Source organism: Pelodiscus sinensis, chromosome 7, assembly GCF_049634645.1.
Source record: "Pelodiscus sinensis isolate JC-2024 chromosome 7, ASM4963464v1, whole genome shotgun sequence".
Lineage (NCBI taxonomy): Eukaryota > Metazoa > Chordata > Testudines > Trionychidae > Pelodiscus > Pelodiscus sinensis.
The window spans coordinates 25,687,197-25,709,154 of record NC_134717.1 but is presented as its reverse complement, the minus strand read 5'-3'; the positions used below and the strand labels follow the sequence as shown (position 1 = coordinate 25,709,154).

Below are 21,958 nucleotides of genomic sequence, written 5' to 3'. Positions count from 1 at the left end.
TTTAAGAAAAGGTGCTGAAGCTTTCATAGTACAATATAATTTATGAACATTTCTAAACTTGACCTTGAATAGATGATTCTGGGGCTAGTCACATAATATAAACTTTGAGAATAAAAACATTAGTTTTCCCCTTGAGATTGTAAGAATCTAAACCAGGGCTCGCCAAACTGCGGCGAGCCCCGCTCGCCAGCCGCACTGTCCAGCGATCTGAACACGCGCAGATCGTTCTGCGCATCCGCAGATCGCCCGAACCCGGCTCTGATCTAAACATTCTACAAGCAGCTTATGTTTGGCAGATGTAGGCAAAGGTATTGCTCCTCGGGAACCCCCTGATCAAATGACCCCAAATCTGCAAAGAACACCCCAATTCCTGCTGCAATACACTGATATTCAAGACAATCTTCAAATTCATGTGGAATTTTAAAATTTTAAGCAGAAAGCTCTGATCATCCTTAACTATGGAATTTACTACTGCTTCTCTAGAATATGTGATCGTGGAGCAAAATTTTTGAAGAAGCCAATTTGAAGCCACCACAGAAAGCAAGCCAAAGTGGAAAATCTGCACAACAAACATTGCTAGAAATTCGCTGAATGTACGATTTGAACTTGGTGGTGGTGACCTAGTTGTAGTGGAGACAAATCTTTGGGATCATAGTACCCTGTTACGTCAAGTTACTTACACTCTCAGGTACATCTGGGCTGTGTCTAGACTGGCATGATTTTGCGCAAATACTTTTAACAGAGAAGCTTTTCTGTTAAAAGTACTTGCGCAAGAGAGAGTTTATACTGGCATGTGCCTTTGCGCAAAAGATTTGCTTTTGCGCAAAAGCATCAGTGCCAGTGTAGACACTCTTGCGCAAGAAAGCTCCGATGGCCATTTTAGCCATCGGGCTTTCTTGCACAAGAAATTAACTTGCCTGTCAACGCTGGCCCTCTTGCGCAAAAATACTTGAGCAAGAGGGCTTATCCCTGAGCGGGAGCGTCAGAGTATTTGCACAAAAAACATTAATTTTGTACAGTACAAAGTCAGTGTTCTTGCGCAAATACTTGCGGCCAGTGTAGACAGGCAGCAAGATTTTGTGCAAAAGCAGCCACTTTTGCACAAAATCTTGCCAGTCTAGATACACTCGTGTAGTTTGAGCTCCAGGTCAAGGAGACGTATCTGCATTATCTCTGACTGAGCTAGTGTACAAAAAAAAGAGCAGCATAACCATCATAGCATGGGAAGGGGAGGAGGGAGGAGGAGTGAGCGTGTGTGTGAGAGCTGCCCAAATATGCACCAGAATCTCTGATGGAATAGAGATTGGCTTGTGGCCCACCATGGAGATGATGTGCAACACATCACTTAGATATTGGCACATATAACAAAATTCATTCTGCACATGAGTGGTCTTTGATGGGTTGGAGCTGATGGGTTAAGAGTGTGGGAGGAGGCTCCAGGTTGCTGGAGATAATGGTTCTGGCGGGGGGAGCAGGCTGTGCGGTGGGGCTGGGGATGAGGTGTTTGGGGTGCAAGGGGATCCAGGTTGGTGTTAAGGGGTTTGAAGTACAGGAGTGGGCTCATGGTAGGAGGCTGTGGTGGTGATGCAGGTCTGGGTGGAAGTTATGATGCAGGAGGGGGCTCAGTGTTGGGGTGTGGGATCTAGGAGGGAGCTAGCATGGTGGAGCAAGGTCAGGGCTGGCACACAGGGTACGGGAGGGAGTTAGGATGTAGGAGGGGGTTAAGTGGGATCCCACGGTCTGGGAACCAGGCTGGACCAGCCTCCCCACTCACAGCACAGTGGGACCAGCTCAGACTCAGCAGGTCCCAGCCCGCAGCCCCACAGGACTGCTGGCCTGCAATACGGTAAGTCTTACCCGACTGTTATTAGGCACCGGTTAACCGACTTCCTGTTCACATCCCTAAAGTGTAGCTGTACCTCTAAGTTAATACACTCATCCTAGCTTAGTTCAAGTCAGAACAGTCACTGCAAACAACACAAGCTACTTTAGTGACTGAATTAGCAGAGTGATTAGATTAACAGATGATAAATTGAACTAATTTAAGATACAGCTTGTAGTTGCATCCCCACACATTATTAGATAGAGCAGGGGTTCTCAAACTTCACTGCACTATGACCCTCTTCTGACAACAAAAAATTATTACATGACCCCAAGAAGTGAAACTGAAGCCTAAACTCAGCTACTCTGGGTGGCAGGGTCAAAGCCCAGGTCCCACTTTCCTGTGAGGGAGGAGGGAGTGGGGAAAGCCATATGTAAGTGGTTCAGCACCAGGAAGGGGTTCCACATTCTGAACCCCACCACTGAGGGCTAAAGCCCTTGGACTTTGACTTCAATATCAGGCGGTGGGGCTCAGGCTCTGGCTTTGCTCCAGCCCCAGGTCCGAACAAGTCTTAGTCAGGCATTGTGACCCCATTAAAATAGGAGTTTGGGAACAGCTTGAGAATCACTGAGACAGACCATCAGTAACACTCATTTTTCAACCCCTAGCCCTTGACAAGCCAGCTAGTGTCACTTAATTCAAGCTGGAGACATTTGTGCGTGGACAGTAGCCAGGTTAGGGGCAATACTTGAGTCAAGTCTGCTCCAAGTCATTGTGACATGAGCTGAGTTCACATATTTCATAGCCACATAACACCCTATCAGGCTCAAGGTGCCCCAGTATCAGAGCATGCACAAATCACTTTCTCTAGTGCGCATTACAAATGTATGTCAATTTACAGAGCTAGACAAACCATATAATAACTCAGTGGTTCTCAACCTTTTTGGCTCGTGGCCCACCCTGCTCAATGCAAACCTTTCTGCAAACCACCAGCAGGCTACCTAAGGTGACAAAATGCTTTCACTTATCTCAATACTTTATATACCAAATTATTCTTATAAGGCTACTGGAGCATAAAAACATAAATATGGAGCTATAATATAAGGGAGCATATATAACCGGTAAGAAAGGAAATAAAAATCATTAAACAGATTAAGTGTTTTAACTTTATCATGTTAGTTTACCAAAATAAATATTAATTTATGTCCAAAACAAAAAAGTTTCAACATTGCCTTTATTTATGGTAGAGGTAAGGAACCCTCACAAATATGGCCCCCAACTGAGACATCTCACTCCCCTCATGCTCTAGCCCCATGGGGGGCACAGGGGAGGGAGGACAGAAGTTCAGAGCTTCTCACAGGCCAGATTAACTCTGCTGGGGTCCCAAGACTAGTGGAATTTGTGGGGCCTTCTAAGCTCTGGGGTGGGACCAAAAATGAGGAGCTCAGTGTGTGGGAGAGGGCTGCCAGGCAGTGGGATAGAAATGGTGGTGCAGGGTTTGGGTGGGAGATGGGATTTAACAGGAGTCAGGGTGTGAGGTCTGGATGGGAGGTAGAGTGAAGGTGTGGGTTGAAGGTGGGGGGGTTTGGAGAAGAGGTGGGGTGTAAGGTCTGGGCAGGAGGAAGGGTTCAGGAGCAGGTTGCAGGGTGTCTCAGTAGGAGAGGGTGTGTGTGAAGGTGATGGGGATATGGGGTCTCCGGACTCCACACATCCTGCTTCTCCTAGGCACCATACCCCAGTATCAGGAGTATCAGGGAAAATCTTCAGGTGAGCAGTTTCCTGCAATGCCATTCCCACAGCCCTGGTGAAAGGGGAGCAGTAGCGCACAGAGTTGCTTCCTCCCCCAATGAGCCAAATCCAGCCCATGAGGCTTGAGGATCCCATCCCCCACCAGTAGGAAGCTGGTGCTGGCCCTCAAACCACGCGGGGTGGGGGAAGCCGCAGTGCTATAGCGCCAGAAGGATCTCCCCACTGTACAGGTGGGGCCGAGTCCCACACCTGTGGCCCACCTGCAAGATGGGCATGGATGGATCACTAGTGGTCTGCGGACCACACATTGACAACCACAGTAATATCTTATTAAATATCTCTTCCCTGAGATGGGTGCTGGACACTAAACAAGATCATATCCAGTTGGGTAATCTCAGTTTGGAACAGATCAGTCCAAAAGACGGAGCCATAGGCATGAACAAAAACAAACAAAAAATGTGCTTACTGGAGCTTTGTTCCCTGCCACTTTATATTAATAATCCCTTGATCAAAAGAACCTAAATAAGTATCATTAACCCTGTGTTGGGTCCTGATGACACAAAGCAATTTTCAGGACAACCTAAGTATGCACAAGATTTTTAGAGTACTTTGCAAAAATGTGTGTTAAAAGTCATGCAGGGCTTTCTGTTTAACTATGAAGTTGCTATCACTCCACCAATAATTCATGTCTAACAACAAAAATAAGTGTATTTTAAGCAAATATCTATGTCAAGGCATTAATAGGACTCCCTTAAACTTCTTTTATACTACAGCACTGAAGAGCCAAGAAGATATCTTAAGCAAATGCAGTTTCATAATGGTCTAATATCTTAATATCTATTCGTTTACCAACAGGACAAACAGTGTTCCATTCATGTCTTTTCCAGAGTTAACTAATGTTGGCTCAAGATAATCTGTTGCAGGACTCTCAGATGCTGACATTAGGAACTTCAGTAAACACACTGTATGACTTCCCTTTCTCCTTGAAAATATTTAATAACCCTGGGAGTTTCTTGTTTGCCCTACTCATATTCAATGGTTTTCTTCCTTCTCCTTGTATCAAAATCTGCTGAAGTAAAATTAAATATAGTATCAGTTCAGCAAAGGAGAACTATAAAGCTACTTCTGACAGCTACTTTTCTCAAAAATTTAATCTAAAGGATAAAAAAAAACACCTTGACCTTGAAAGGATGGATTGAATAGCCTTAGGAATTGTATGGCTCTGTTCATAAAATGTTCTTTGGACCCTCTGTTCACAAATCTTATACAGAAGTGTGGAGCTGTTTTGCCCAAGGCCTGGTGTACAAGTAGGAAATCAGGTCGGTGTAACTCTACCATTCAGGAGTGTGAAAATATATACACCTAAGCAATGCAGTTAAACCGATTTAAGCCCTGATGTATAGCGTCAGGTTAATGGGAGAATTTTCTGGTTGACCTAGCTACCACTTCTCAGAGAGATGAGTTTTCTATACTGATGGGAGAACCCCTGGTATTGGCATAGATACATATCTTCACTGAAGCATTATAGCAGCACTGCTGCAGTGGTGCTGCTATAGCGGTTTATGTGGTGACAAGCCTCTTTTTCACAAATCCTTTTTTGCTCTGCATAAAGGAAGATACAGTGCACTTCAGCACTCATCTAAGGAAGATGTAATGCCAAAATGATTAAGAAATGCTAATAATGAATGCACATTTGTAAACGGCAAAAATCCTTTTGCGCAAAAGGGATCCGAAGAGGAAATGCAAATGAGAGCGCCACATGTGCAAACGAGCGCTCCATTTGCATTTCCTCTTACAGAAGAGGCTTATAGTATAAACGCAGCCTAAGGCTTGGTCTACACATCAGGATTTTTACACAAGAAGCTTTTTGCAGAAGAGATCTTCCGCAAAAACTTCTTGCGCAAAAGTGAATCCACACCTTAAAAGCACATTGCAAAAGCAATGTGCTTTTGTGCAAGAGAGCATCCACACTGCATGGACACTCTTGTGCAAGAAAGTGTGAAGGGCCATCAGAGCACCTGTGCTTTTTGTGACAGGCTCTTATTGCGCAAGAAACCCCTGTTGAGTGTCCACACACACCTTTCTGTGCCAGATCTCTTGTGCAAAAAGGAGTTATGCCGTGTAGGAGGTATACCTACACCACAAAAAGCCCTCTATTCTGTCGATTTTCTTGTGCAAAAACACGCTTGAGGTGTGGACACTCTGCGGGTTTTTGTGCAAAAACAATTTTTTGCACGTTAATCTGTTTTTGCAAAAACAATGGGGAGTGCTGTGGAACCTTAAAGACTAACATGTTTATTTGGGCATAAGCTTTTGTGGGCTTGAAGCTACTTTGTTTTATTAATAAAACTTATTTTATGTTAAGGTAATGTCAAGAGTCTTGTCAATAATGAAACTCCATTAAGCTGTGCATTGTACAAATCCCCAGGATAACAGTTCCCACAGGTGTTTATAAATTAGTTAGCTATCAATTTCAAGGCATTCAGGGAACAGTTACCATTCAAATTGTTTGTCCATTACTCAAATTACACATATTAGATCCGTTAGTTCCCCCCATGGCAGTACATCCAAGCTTTATATTTTTATTTAATTTCCTCTAGATTTTTTGTTATTTTTTTAAATATTTCAAATATGAGCAAAACTATGTTATTCCAATGGAACTTATGTCACCACTAAGGTATTTTGCCTCAGAACATAGGCCATGCATTTGACCACCATGTTCAACTGAACAATTATTAGATTAAAAAATAGAGAGTTATAAGACCCCTTTACATTACCACATCACAATTAGCTTCTGCCCATTATAACTATGATTGCAATTATTTTATCCAGATATTTATTCAGCTTCTCTCCATCCCATCAAGAGGTGTGTGTGTATGCATCAGAGGTCAAACACCTTTGATCCATAAGGGTAAGTCACGGGTGCCCAGAGACATTTTGTTTACGTTGACCATCTGCAGGCACAACCACCACAGCTCCCAGGGTGTGTCTAGACTACAGGTTTTTTAAAAAGTAGCCTTTTCTCGAAAAAACTTCACCTGCGTCTAGACTGCTGCCATGTTCTTTCGAAAGTAAATTGAAAAAACGCAGCAGTTTTTTCAATCGTGGAATAACGCCTTTTTTCAAAAGTACTCTTTCAAAAAAAGGTACTACTGAATGCAAACTGTGCTTTTTCAAAAGATAGCATCTAAACTCTTTCGAAAAAGCAGCTCACTTTTTTCGAAAAATCTGCTTGTAGTCTAGATGCTCTATTTCAAAAGAGGCTTGTAGTCTAGACTTAGCCCCAGGATGGTTCGCTGACAGCTGCAGTGGGGCAATGCTTGTGAATGGTCAACATGAACAAAATGTCTCGAGGCCCACCAACAGAATACCCTGATGGGCTATGTGCCAAAGGTGCATAATAGTGAATTGTTAGAAAGTCAGTGTATCAGTGATATATTAAATCAGTGGTACTCTTTCAACTGGAAAATTGTACTCACTTCTCATCTTGTGTTCTCACAAAGGATTTAGCAGAAATGGAATGGATTCAGAGACAAGCAACCAGGAAGTTCAAACGCATGGAATAGCTTCCACATGAATAGAGACTGGGCCTATTTACTTTAGGGAACAGAAATAAGCAATATGGGAAAGTATACAAAATGATCAAGAGTAAAGAGGAAGTACACTAGCTATAGAAGAACCTCAAGAGTTATGAAAACCAGAGTTACAACTGACCAGTCAACCACACAACCCCTTTTAGAATCAAAAGTACACAATCAGGCAGCATGAAAGGGAGAGAAAGCGCCAATGCAATAGAGTATTGCATAAAACGTAAAGTTCTTGGGGAAAAAAAAAGTGAAAGCAACGTTTTGCTTCCACATTTCCGAGTGTTTGTAACTCTGAGTTTCTCCTGTATGTCTATTCACCCCTTCTTAGAATGCAAAAATAATTCAAGGAAAAGGGGGACATTTAATAAAACCAAAAGGCAACAAATATAGATTTTTTTAAACACAATTAGCATTTGGAGTTCATTGCCATAAGACAGCACTGAGGCCAAGGTGAGGCCGTAAGTGGCCCAGTAATAACACTAGTCTGGAACCTTAGAAATCCATGTCTAATTCACCTCCTAGCTCAGTCTACACCAGTGTATTCCAAACGTGGGTTGTAGGGCCTCAGGGTAAGTTGCTGGTGGACCTGCGCCGCTTTGTTTACTTAATGGGTCTGTAACCACGGGGCCTCACAACTCCCATTGGCTACAGTTCACCAATTCCTCCCCTTGGCTGGAAATGGCAAACCGAAGCCAATGGGCACTGTGAGGCTCCGTGGTTACTGACATGTTAAGTAAACAAAGTGGCACAGGCCCACCAGCGGCTTACCATGGTGGCCCTGAAACCCAAGTTTGAAAAACACTGATCAAGAATATAGAAATAAATAGCACTTCTCTACCTCACAAGGGAGTTATGAGGATAAATGTTAGAGGGGGGACAACATTTGTGGGCTAAACACATTGCACCTAGTAGGGGCTCCCTTGCATTCCTTATTTCCCACCCTCAGAAACTACTCTTTACCCATCCTTTCCATCATGCCATGGAATCCGTGCCCCCCCATGTCCCTCTCCACATATTATTTTTGTGCATTCTCCAACCCCATGACAGAGGCACTATGTGATTCCTTTCCATCTCTATTCCTTCTCCTCTAAATCTTTCTCTGTCCCCATCTCCACTCCAGGTATCTTCTGTCATGCTTACTCAGTCACTCAATTGCCTGCTATATATGTCCCTGCTTTCTCATCCTCACCACCTGCAATCCTTTATTCCCTTAAGATCCTTGCTTTGCTTTCCCCCACCGTACACAAACCTCCTACTCACCCCCACCTCCAAGTTCTTGCTTTCCTCACCAAGTGCTTTCCTCCCTTATACTCCATTCCAAGTCTACTGTTGCCACTTCTCACAATTGTTGCTGCTTCCACCTACCCACTACTGACCACTCTGCTTCCTGTTCGTCCCAACCCAAATAAACCCTCTCTGTAAAATGTGTTTATTTCTAGGCTATGGACAATGCACCCATGCATCAAGTTAAGCTCTTTCCTCTGATATGCTTAGGTAGCTACAAGGGCTGAAGTGGTTCTGTGAATCAGGCTTTTCAAGTCTGCCAATTGCATCAAGTCGGTTGGATTGTGCCCACTGATGTCTAGCAGATTCCTTGAAATTTTGAAATGTATGGAGGCATAGCTCAAAAGTTATATGAAGATATACAAATGTCATCAAGTTTAGTATACGACTTCGTTTCACTTGAGCAGTTAAAGTAATTTGCTTAGATATCACAATAACGGGGAACATACATATACTTAAGTTAAAGATCTTAGCAGGGAAAAAAGAGGACTGGGTACGAATAAATACAAACATTCAACAGGATCAGAAGTCAAAAGGTAGGAAAAAAAAGAAAGGAAGCCTCTCAAATGGCTTGGAAGTGATATAAACATCAATGCTACAGGGCATAGGCCAACCTTTAATCAACAGAGATTAGGTAAAAACTACAGTCAAACTGATCAACAACCAACTATTGTTAGAATTTGTGTACATCTGATTCTCCCCATTGCCAGAGACAGCACACTGGACTAGACAGACCAGTGGGTTTGTCATAGCATGGCAAATGCTTGTAGAAAACTTGCCTGATGATACATTATGATATACTGGTGAAGAGGACTCCTAGTCTGGATGGAGTCTCATTTCAGTCTCAGGACTGAAAACAAACATAATTCTCTCTCAAGTAAGAGAAATTTCTTCCAAATTAATGACAAGTAGAAGTGATCCTTCTTAACTCTTTTGCTGTTCAAGGTATAGACTCATCAAAAGGATTCATATCTTAAATGATTGTCACTGATACAAACTCATTAATATCTCATCAGTGTATTTATAACCTTTACATCTAAACTTTGATGATTTCAACCAAAATAAATATTCAAGAAGTTTGAGAAATATTTTTCTATTTCCATTTTTCTAATAGTGAACAAAAAAATCATTCATGAAATATACATAATATAAATAAGAAAGTCCACTATTTATAAATAGTGCACTGGTTTCCTATAAATGACAAAATCTGTAAATTTCCACTTAAATCCTTAATCATACACACACACTTTTTGCCATGCTGAGCTAGTAGAAAGTAACTTTGCATAGAATATTAGACCTGGAAAGGACTTCATGAGGTCATTAAGAACAGTCCCCTACCCTCACAGTAGGACCAAGCACAATAGCTCATCCCTGATGGATTATCTAACATTCTCTTAAATATCTCTAACAATGGAGGTTCTTCAACCTCCCTAAGCAATTTATTCCAGTGTTTAACTACAGTAGACTTCCGATAATTCAGCACCTTTGGGGCCGGATTATCGGATATGCCGGAGTATCAGGAGGTACTGCACACTCCCAACCCAATCTCCCTCTTCCCCCCAACCTTATGTTCAGGTGCTGGAGCCACCGGTACAGCCACGTGTCTCCCTCCAGGCACTGGGGCACGTGCGCTGACTGGCCGGCTTTTCAACAAACTGGCTAGGATGCCGTGCGTAGCCCAATCCCCTTCCCCTACCTTTCCCTTCCTCAGAGCCAAACACATACCCTCCCTGCTGTAACCCACATGAGAGCGGTTGACCAGAGCGGTTCCGGGTTCTGTCCTGGTTCTATCAGGGGCGCTTACCATTTTGATGCCAGACTATTGGGAAAGTCAAACAATTGAGTGTCAAACTACTCGAGTTTTACTGTACTATGACAGTTAGGAAGTTTTCCCTAATATCCAAACTAAACCTCCCTTACTGCAATTTAAACCCATTGCTTCTTGTCCTATCATGAGAGATCAAGGGGAACAATTTTCTTTCCCTCCTCCTTGTAACATCCTTTGAGATATCTGAAAACTGCTATCATGTTCCCTCTCAGTCTTCTCTTTTCTAAACTAAACAAACCCAATTCTTTTAGTCCTCCCTCGCAGTTCATGTCTTCTAGACCTTTAATCATTTTTTAATCTGGAACCTCTCCAATTTCTCCACATCTTTCTTGAAATGTAGTACCCAGAACCGGACACAATACTCCAATATAGTACCCAGAACCGGACACAATACTCCAATTGAGCGCACAGTCAAGCGGAAGAATTACTTCTCGTGTCTCGTTCACAACACACCTGTTAATGCATCCCAGAATCATGTTTGGGTGTTGGTTTTATTTTTTTAGGCAACAGTGTCACACTGCTGACTCATATTCAGATTGTGATCCACTATGATCCCTAGATCTCTTTCTGCAGTATTCCTTCCTAGACAGTCACTTCCCATTTTGCATGTGTGAAACGGATTGTTCCTTCCCAAGTGGAGTACTTTGCATTTGTCCTTACTAAACTTTATCCTATTTACCTTAGATCATTTCTCCAGTTTGTCCAGAATCATTGTGAATTTTGACCCTACCCTCAAAGTAGTTGCAAACCCTCCCAACTTAGTATTATCTGCAAACTTAATAAGCGTACTCTCTATGCCAATATCTAAATCGTTGATGAAGAAACTCAACAAAATTGGTCCAAAAACTGACCCCTGTGGAACTCCACTTGTTATGCCCTTACAGCATGACTGTGAACCATTAATAACTACTCTCTGAGAATGGTTAACTAGACAGTTATGCAACCACTTTATAGTAGCTCTGTCTAGGTTTTAGCTCCCTCAATTATTGATAAGATTGTCATGCAACTCTGTATCAAATGCTGAAGTCTAGCTATACCATGTCCACTGCTTCCCCCCATCCACAAGACTTGTTATTCTATCAAAGCATGTAAATAATCTTGTTATTCAATCAAAGGACATATCAATAATAATAATTTACAAATATAAGTGAAACACAAGTGTAAACTATAAACTATCAGTTGTTTACAGATTTATTTTCTTGATGTAGAACATTTATTATATTTTTCATCCTGAGAAATTACTTTTAATTATGAACAACAGGTAGCTCATATGCACTATAATCACTTTATTGGGATAAAATGTTTACAAATTACTTTTTAAATGACGGATTTAGAATTATTTTTTATTTTAATTTCCTTTATATTCATTGCTGCTTATAGTATGTTGATTGAATTAAATATATTAAGAAACTGTAAACACAAGTTAATATAATTAAATACATATCTGTAATCACAACAAATGGTAAAGACTGATCAATAACTTTACAGTCTTAGCTAAAAAAGAGTGCAGTGTCAAAAAAGCATGAACAAAAGAGATATTACATACAGTAGCGAAGCTAAATATTCAAAATTGTGACTATTTTCTTAAATAGTTGATTAAGTAGTTGCTGTTTAATATGAAGTGGCTCTTTGGATCTTTCCATAGTTAGAATTGTTTATTTAACAATATCTTCTCAAAGTCAAAAGTTATGCAAAATTCAGATTTAGGACCTGATCCATCTCCCATTGAAGTTAGTAAATATATTACCACCAGCTTCAATGAGAGCAGATCAGGCCTTTTATGTTTCTCCTTTTTATAAATATTTTACATACATATACTTTAGTACAAAATATCAAGTACAATGTACAAATGACCCTACACATGACTGTACTATATAGTGGTAACAGTGTAAAAGTACATTCTATAGAATATGTATCCAAGGTATTATGAATTCTGAAATATAATGAATAATATTTTCTCTCCGATGAAAACACAATTAACAGTGCATCTACAGACCAGTCAGTACATCCTGCACAGTTTAAGGGGGGAGAAGGGAAATTCAGTAAAATCACTTGCAAAGTGGTTCCAAAAAAACCCATTCCAACAATTTAACATTTAAAAACAACATAGCCCACTACCAGCACTATCAGGTTGGAATACAATATATTCAATTAAAACAAATTTACATTGGTAGCTCACAAACTTAAAAATGTTTGTAACAAATTAATTGCAAATTGCTAAATCCTCCCCTATGAAAAACAGAATTACATATAGCTTATGCTGAATTGAGAAGGCGGGACTTCATAGTTCTGAATGTCTATATCATCTTATCAGAGAACAGTCAAAGCCAGTTTATATTTGGACCACAGCCTATGTGCTGACTAAGTTAAAAGTATTTTGACATCTGCTTAAAACAAATACTCTGCAATCCAAACGTATGCCAAATTTTTACTGATCTCAGTAGCAATTTGTCTCCAGAAAGGACTTGACCCATAACAATACTTATTCTTTTTTAAATAGCACCAAATATAAGAACCATAAAGTGTATAATAAAATGTTTCAATCTCAATAAATGTATATAAGCCTTGCATGTATGAAATACTAATAAAAATATATAATTTAGGAGTACCGTATTTGGGGGAGAAAAGGAATCATAGGCTATCATACTACTTCCATAATTTCTAATAATTATTTGAAGCTGACATGAGCATACTTCATGAACTGAACACTGCAGCTTTAATTGAAGTTTGAGTGTTATAAACAGTTAGACGTCTGGCTCTGGCCTGCATTCTAATACCATCAGCAGAACAGAGATGGGATGTATAAACAAACCTTTTAACTAGATTACAGCTTCTAAAATGGCCAAAAAAAAACCCCATCAACAGTAAGTTCTATGTGACAAAATGTTAAAAGAAGGAAAATATTTTGAAATAGTGTGTTTTAAAAAAAAATTCTAAACTTTACTAAAATGGTTCTAAAGTGGAGTTCAAAGTTTCTTCATTTTCTGAGGAAAACTATCCTTAAGTTTTCAAAGAAGGGCTATCCTGGAGAAACCTGATCTAATTCTTTAAAATGTAAATAAAACTTTTTAGAAGGATGTTTCAAAACATCATTTTTCAAATGCTTTGTTCTGTACTTCAAAAACGTTTTATTAAACTTAGAATTATTAATACTGCCTTGTTTTGAAATAATTCCTTAGTTTAAACAGGATTAAGCCAAGTATAGCTTAATTAAATCTTATGTTCATTACTGATTCAAATCAAAATTTCTGTATTTTAAAATTTTCGCTGTCAAATGAAACTTAAGTTTTATGCCATGAAAAAACCTTCCCATCCCCTAATGAAACTCAGAAACCCCCAAAAAGCAAAGTCTATACTAAAAAAATCCAGAACTTGTCACAAACATTTGAAAACCAAGGGTCTGTACTGGCACCAATCCTATTCAACTGATTTATAAATGATCTGGAGAAAGGGGTAAACGGTGAAGTGGCAAAATTTGCAGATGATACAAAACTGCTCAAGATAGTTAAGACCAAAGCAGATTGTGAAGAGCTTCAAAAAGATCTCACAAAACTATGTGATTGGGCAACAAAATGGAAATGAAATTTAATGTTGATAAATGTAAAGTAATGCACATTGGAAAAAATAATCCCAACTATACATTCAAAATGATGGGGACTAATTTAGCTATAACTACTCAAGAGAGAGATGTTGGAGTCATTGTTGATAGTTCTCTGAAAACATCCATTCAATGTGCAGCATCAGTCAAAAAAGCAAATAAAATGTTAGGAATAATTTATAAAAGGATAGAGAATAAGACAGAGACTATGTTATTGCCTCTGTATAAATCCATGGTACGCCCACATCTTGAATACTATGTACAGATGTGATCACCTCATCTCAAAAAAGACATACTGGAATTGGAAAATGTTCTGAAAAGAGCAACAAAAATGATAAGGGGTTTGGAACAGGTCCCATATGAAGAGATATTAAAAAGACTTGGACTTTTCAGCTTAGAAAAGAGAAGACTGAAAGGGGATATGATAGAGGCCTATACATTCATGACTGGTGTGGAAAAAGTGAATAAGGAAAAGCTATTTACTTGTCGCCACAACATAAGAACTAGGGGTCACCAAATGAAATTAATAGGTAGCAGGTTTAAAAGAAACCAAAGGAAGTTATTCTTCATGCAGCATACAGTCAGCCTGTGGAATTCCTTGACAGAGGATGCTGTGAAGACCAGGACTTTAACAAGGTCCAAAAAATAACTGGATAAATTCATGGACGTTAGGTCCATCAACGCCTATTAGCCAAGATGGGTAGGAATAGTGTCCCTTGCCTGTGCTTGTCAGAGGCTGGAAATAGGTGACAGGAGAGGGATCACTTGATGATTCTCTCTTCTGTTCACTCCCTCTAGGGCATCTGGCATTGGCCACTGTTGGAAGACAGGATACTGGGCTAAATGGACCTTCGATCTGACTCAGTATGGCCATTCTTATGTTGAACTAACCTTCACCATGGATGTCATTGCACATTTACTTTTTGTAACATATTATCCTCATAAAAGCACTATATATTTTTTCTTTCTAAGAAGACAAGCAGCTAGAAATTTTAGGCCCCAATCCTGCAAAGATTTATTTCCAGGCTTAACTTCACACAGATAAGAAATCTCAGTCAAGTCACTAAAATTGCACGCATCAATAATGCTCCGCAGGATGAGAAACATAGAACATCATTTTTATACTGTTAAACGTATATTAGCCTCAATCACATTCTTGGTAGTGTATATCAAAATATATAAGAAAGGGCTAAAACACATCAGTTGTTTGATGTAGCTGGTGCCTAGTATGGCCCCCATCCAACAAAAACATGAACATGTGCCATTCAGTGAAACTACTCTCTTTGTAAAATTAGGTATATGTCTAAGTTCTTGAAAGATCAAGAACTGTACACATATATACAAAATAAATGTTATTAATACTCAACAGTAACCTAAATAACTTTAAATAATAAAAGCACAGGAAAATTAAAATTTCATGGAAACCTATGAAAAATAGAAATATTACAAATGACAATAGTAAAACTAATCAAATTTATGATACAGATTCATGCTTAAATTCTATTATACTGATCAGTTCTATTTTTCTCCTAGCTATTCTTACATTCATTTCCTGTGGCAATAACATGTGTGGCAACATTATTGCAAGCTTTTCTTTATCTAAATGTTAAGAATATCACCATTTGATCCAGAAGGATTTGTTATGCAAACAGTTGACAACTGTTCTGGTTCCCACTTGGGAATTTCTCTTCACTCTTGGAGCAGCCAGGTTAGTGATATAAGAACTGAATGACCCTCAAACTGAAGCTACACAATTTTCATTCAAAATAACTGTAAAACTCTTTGATAAGTCATCAAAGCAACTTCTGATTTAAATGCTTAGATTGATGGAGATTTACATTGGTCTCAAAACATGAGAATTTTAAACTTGGCAAATAATGAACCCAACTCTCCTCCCACTCTGAAATAAGGCAAATAAAATTAATAAATCAGTTCTGCTCGATTTAGTTACCAGCAATTTTGTTAACTAATAATAGTTTTTAAAATTAATATAATGTTACATTTAAACTATTTCTGTATAAGCAAATTAATTAAGATATAGTAAAATGATCACAGTACATTCCACATCGCAATCCCAGAGAAATGATGAAATCCTTTATTTTCTGTTCTAATGAAAACTAATATAAACTTCTAAAAATTTTCAACAATTTCATCCAATCGGTTTTTAAAGACATTAATACTCATGAAAAAAGTGCCAGTTTGACAGGACTGAATCCTCTGTCTCAAACTGAAGTAGTGCTCGTAATTCAAGAGTTTCTCCCAATTGCAGTGACAATGTGCCTCAATCCTATTTCAGATGAACCACCTCTAGCGATGAGAGAGGTATTCTTGCCGTCTCCCAACATTTATTCCTTAATCACCCAGATGATAAAGACAAGAAGTAATGGAGATTTTTGTAATGTGGATAGCTGTGGTCGAGGAGCTGAAATGAGATGGTCAACACATTTCAGAAAAGGTCAATGACTAGCCATCATATGTAAGAGATTTTGGATCATGTTTCTGGATTCAAGTCAGAAATCTAGAGATGAAAGACTCTATGTTCCATTACCAAATCCTTGAACCATACAGTTCCCCTATTTTTTTAAACTTTAGCCAGCATAATCGGATAATAACAGATTAAGAATAATTTAAGAAGTGCTTATATACACACACAAGTACACGCACGCATACACTTCTATTATTTACCTTATGCTTCACTCTCTTTAGGCAGTCTTAGCAAAGCCGCCAATGAATTTATGAATTTAAGGCCTGAAACTCCCTCTGGTTTTTAGGTGGTTAATCTAAAGATATTATAAACATGTAATTAACAATCTATCATTTTGGGTCAAAATTGCTAAAATTAGTTAAAATATTAACAAAATTTATTTCCATTAACTTTACTTAAACACTAACATCTCTTATGTATTACAGGAAAGTAGATCTGAGTCACTTTTTTCTAAAATTTCATTCCATGTTCCTTTTAATACCTAATGTGTATTTTGGTTCTTATATGGCAGTAGTCTCCAACCTTTTAAAGTATGAGATCACTTTTTGAATTTAAGTGCAATCCAGGATCTACCTCAAACCCAAATACCTTTGCCCCACTTCCTTCGTGACACTTCTCAAAGGCCCCGTCCCTGCTCACTCCATCCTTCCTCCCTGTCATCAGAAGGGAGAGAGGGTTTGGGGCACAGTCTTTGGTTTTGGGCTATGGGATTTGGAGTGTGAGAAGGGCTCTGAGCTGAGCCTGGGGCACTGGTTGGTGTGCCATAGGTGGTTCAGGGTAAGGCTCTGTAAGGGAGTCTGGGTCTTGGGGGGGCTCAGGGTTAAGGCAGGGGCTTGGGGTGCAGGAGAGGGTTCATGACTGGGACAGGGATTCAGGGTGCAGAATCCAGCTGGACACTGCTTACCGCAGGTGGCTCCTGTGAGGTGGTACAGTGGGGCTAAGGCAGGCTCACCCCTACCCTGGCCTTGTACGACTCCTAAAAGCAGCCAGCAATTCCCTCCATCCCAAACCCTGTTGTGCCCTCCTCCCCTGTTCTGTGGCGATAGAATATGGAGCGGGAGAGGGGAACAGCTCCAAGGCAAAGGGCAGGACTTTCACAGCAGTGGGGGAGGGGTAGTGGACGTGCCAGCCCTTGACAGCTTCTTGGCCTAACCAGTCAGAGGCTCCAAGATCTACCAGTAGATCCCCATCCACTGATTGGTGATCGCTGTTATACAGATTAAATGAACCTTACTGGAAACTGTATGAGTAAAATTATAGTTTAAAAATATTTACAGGCACTAACAATTGAAAAGTAAAGATGGCTCTCTACTCTGCATCATGTTTTACTCCCATTGAAAGGAGTGCCAAAACTGATTTCAATGGAACCCAAACCATGGAATACATTTTCAAAAGCACCTCAATGATTGTGGGCCCAAGTCTCAATTTTCAAGCGACCAAAGTTCTTATCTCCTAAGTCTCATTGAAAAATCAATGAGATTGTTGACTTAAGTGTTTAAGTCACTTTGGAAATGATATATGCATTTTTGAAATTAAAGCCCTTACTCTGAGAACTGCTCTGCACATGTGGGCTTTTACACTGCAAGAAGCCCTACTGTCAAGAATGGAACTCCTTGTGGTCAAAAGGTTCTACCACCAAAGAGTAGTCTGAAGGAGTGAGGTGTGTCTCAAGAATTCATTGCTGATCCACAAGCTAACATTGTCATCACTGGCTGTGTTCAATCAACTAGTTCCTGAATGCTGATCTCCCTTAAATAAAATCACTGTGAAGAAAATTGTGAAAAAGTCTTACTGACAGAATAGTAACTACAAGCCTCAGTGAAAAACAAGACAGTTTTTTGTTAGTAAAGTTGTTAATGATACCACAAAGGTTCAATTTTCCTAGATAGATCAATTTTCAATTTTCTGATAGATCAGAATACTAGCTTCCCAATAAAAAGACAAGGGTCAGGACCATAGAAAGGAACACGTTTTGGTTAAAGGTGAACAATACTCCTTTACAAAAATATTTAAATCTAACTAAAATAAAGATCACATGCTTATGTAAAATAACTAGCAAATAAACAAACTAATCACCAAGTTAACACCAGAAGAAACTGATAATTTTGAATTTAAAAATACCAACATATAGATCTGACCTGAACAAGATCTTTAAATGTTTTTGGTTTGTAAATCTAGTGTAGCCTACATAGTTATTGTAGCTTCCTGATCATTCAAATCTAACTCTACAAACACACATTTTTGGTAAAAAAAAAAAAAATGAACAAGAGACATAAATAAATGTTGCGTATACAAATGATCTAGTTTTCAACAGGGAAAAATACAGAAATGTTCCTAAATGCCTAAAAAGAAACCAAAAATCTTTAATACTTGCTTATGATACTAGAATAATTACTTAAACACAGAACAAAAAAATGCTACTTAGTAATAATTGTTGATTACTAACAGTTTCCCATAATTCCAGTTGATGCAGTTTTTAGCAAATTATTTAATATTGTATATTATGGCAGCATCCTAAGGACCTCTATTACAATTAAGGCCTCTTTGCAGTATAGTGCACTATACATCACAGAAATAGACTGTCCCTGCTCTGACTGGATTATCATCTAAGGCTTGGACCTATATTCCCCAAGATAAGCCTCAGTGAAGTCAGTGATGGTCTGCTAGCACAGACCTGACTGTAGAATCAGGGCCTAAGAAATCTATGATCTCAAACGCAGTTCCTCCCTATAGAGAAAAATTTGTAAAGATACTGGGTTAACAAACCAAAACCTTCCAAAAACTATGATGTTAGAAATTTGGCTCAATTTTTTACTGAGCAACCAGTTTAAAAATGTAGTTTACAGATTTTAACATTAAACCAATAAATTGAGCATTTGCCCTATGTAATAAATAACAAATTTCTCTCTTTGTATTCTGGATTTGCAGGATAAATTGCAGATGGAGTTGAAATAGGACTGACATTGAGGGCCTAAACTTGAACATAGCATAGGTTTGTATGTGCAGATTAAACATATCAATGGTACCTCAGAGTAAGAAAAGAATTAATCACATTATAAAAGGTTGGTATGAAACAGGAAAAAAAGATTATTCCTGGATAAGCTTTTAGCTATGTGTCTCTAGTGTTGCTTGTAGTAAAATAAAAAGACAACTGCAGTTTTCAAGAATGGGTTCCTATACATATTTGCTGATCTCTAAAAGAAATTTTACTTTACAAATTGGATTTTTTAAATAATTCTGAATACAGCAAGTTGTTTTGCCTTCACAAGCTAAACAGAAAACTAACAGGAAGACAATTCTACAGAACTATACTAAGATTTGCTACTCCAACCTCTTTTCACAATATTTTTCAAGTATTCTTCTACATTTGTTTTTCTCCAATCCTTTCCAACCTTATCAAATTGCTGTTTTCATATTGCCAGCTTGATCATGAAATTGATGCTTTGCATAAAATATTTTCTGCTGATGCAAATTATGGGATCAGAAATACTGAAGCATTTACAAGTGAAGGGATTTGTGCATTCCTCTTCAAGTACTGGATAAAGATGTACATGTAGCAAGCTGAATCCCATTTTGCTGAGATGCCCCATTGAAAAGCACAATCTCTGGCCTACCTCACAGTTTAGAAATAGCTTGCATTATTTACTAAATTAATAGCACACAGCTTTCTTTTTAAAAAGAGAATTACATGACCAAACAAATACAACACAGAAATCATTCACAGGCAACATTATTTTTTAAAACAAATGCCCTTGTAAAAGAGATGACATTGAAATATAAAACCAATTTATCATTAACTCAAACTTTCTTCTGGATTCCTATGACTCTAAAAGACTTTTCGGATGCTTTCCTGAAAATATAAGTTTAATTATCAAATTAAGTAGATATTTTTGGCATGTGAATTTTACAATAATGAAGAAACTAGTTAGTTAAAACTGAAAGTGGTACCTAACCCAGACAACTATTTAGTGCAGTACATATTCTGCTAAAGAGATTTGGCCTTCCTATCAGCAAATCATGACAAAAAATTAATGTAAAATATTTAAGAAGAACTAATTCCTTATTCTAAGTATATAGATGACATTGCATATGCCCTGATCCTGCTAATATTTACATATTAGAGTAGACCTATATTAAGATTACTTAGATGCTTAAAGTTAAGCAGGTGCATAGAGCTTTACAGGATCAGGGCCTTAATGATTATATAACTAAGTTTAGTTATTTATATTATTAACAGCAGCAACATGCATCTATACAAAACAAAGACAGATAAAAAATTCCAAAGAATTTTCACCACCATATTAATATTTTTGTCTTTTGAATTTCCTATTTTGACACAGGAAATACAAGCACTTTAGAAAGAAGTCACATATAAAAACAAATCTTGACCCAACCCCCTTTTAATACTTCACCTATCTCTTTACACAGAAAACTATTTGTTCAAAAGACAAATACCAAAGAAAACCAAGAGACAAATACTGCTCCCAGAAACAGCAAATCCCCAAATCTAAAGCAGCTCTAAAAAGAGGGAGATGTTGGAACACACTTGAGAGTACCATTAGCAATGCTGGATCATCATCTACCATGACATTTCCTCATACACTGAAAAATAAATACAACTGAGGTAGGACATGGAGAAAGGTTTCCACTTCCTCAAACAGTGAGTAAAAAGTGACAGATATGAGCACTGTAATATCTTCTTCCCAAACAGGAGTAGGAGGATTAGAGTAATACACAAAACTGAAGTCTATCATTTGGAACATGAAAAATAAGCCACTTTGCCAAACCAGTAAACAATCAAACTATCTATCATCAAAACTAAAAGATGGAAAACAAACACTTTCCCCAACCCCAGCCCCCAAACCTGCCTGCCCTAGAGAAGCAGAGGTGGGAGGAGGTATTGCTTGCCCACACACAAACACACTTACCTTGGCTGCACCCCACTTTTATTCCCTTCCCTGGAGCAGTGGAGAAAGAGACACACACAAAGGGTAATAAAGGGGGAGGAGGGGAGAGCAGGGGGTGGGGGAGCTGGTGAACTGGCTGCTGCTCCTCTGTGTGTGTGGTGAGGTGTCTCCAGCCAGGGCCAAGCAGCAGCAGCAGAGAGAGAAGGGACCGTGTTGCTAAGAGGCTTTTGGTCTCTTTCTCTCTCCTCTGACGGGCGGGGGGGGGGGGGGGGGGAAGAAACTCTCCTTCTCTCCCTGTGTCTCCCTGGGATCTTCTAGCTGGGCTGGGTTGGGGAGAAACTCAGGCGCCTCACACCAACCCTTCCCCTTCCCCACACACCAATTCAAGATGGAATTAGTGCTCTGTCCCTTTAACAATATAAATAAAAGGTCCCCCAGTCTCCCCCTCTCTCTTCATCATCAGCTGCTGCTACTGCTGCTGCTGCTGAGGCTCTAGCTCTGGCTGGGAGAAAGATGGGAGGCTGCTACTGCGCGTGCGCCCCAAGGGGGCTCGGTGGGTTGAAGGGGGGGTGGAAAGAGGTTGCTCTCCACAATGCACCGCGCGGCTGGAGAACCCGGAAGGAGATGCCGTTGAAGGAAAGGAAGTTGCGGAGTGGGTGTGGGAGGGGGAGGGAGAAGTGGAGCGGAAGTGAGTGAGT

The 21,958-nt window shown here is 39.3% G+C and overlaps 1 protein-coding gene across 10 annotated transcripts in view; it reads right to left on the bottom strand.

Annotated features, from left to right (window-relative positions):
- The window catches only part of MBD5 (methyl-CpG binding domain protein 5), a 251,076-nt gene extending 229,229 nt beyond the window's left edge, over positions 1-21,847 (bottom strand). For 6 of the 10 annotated variants that reach the window (XM_075933339.1, XM_075933345.1, XM_075933343.1 and 3 more), the window contains exon 1: positions 21,282-21,847. The gene's annotated coding sequence lies outside the window, so the exon portion shown is untranslated. Of the gene's footprint in view, positions 1-16,553; positions 16,649-17,898 lie in introns of all 10 variants that reach the window. The other 4 variants (XM_075933338.1, XM_075933341.1, XM_075933346.1 and 1 more) reach the window with 4 other exon arrangements.
- Positions 21,848-21,958: the final 111 nt, after the last annotated feature.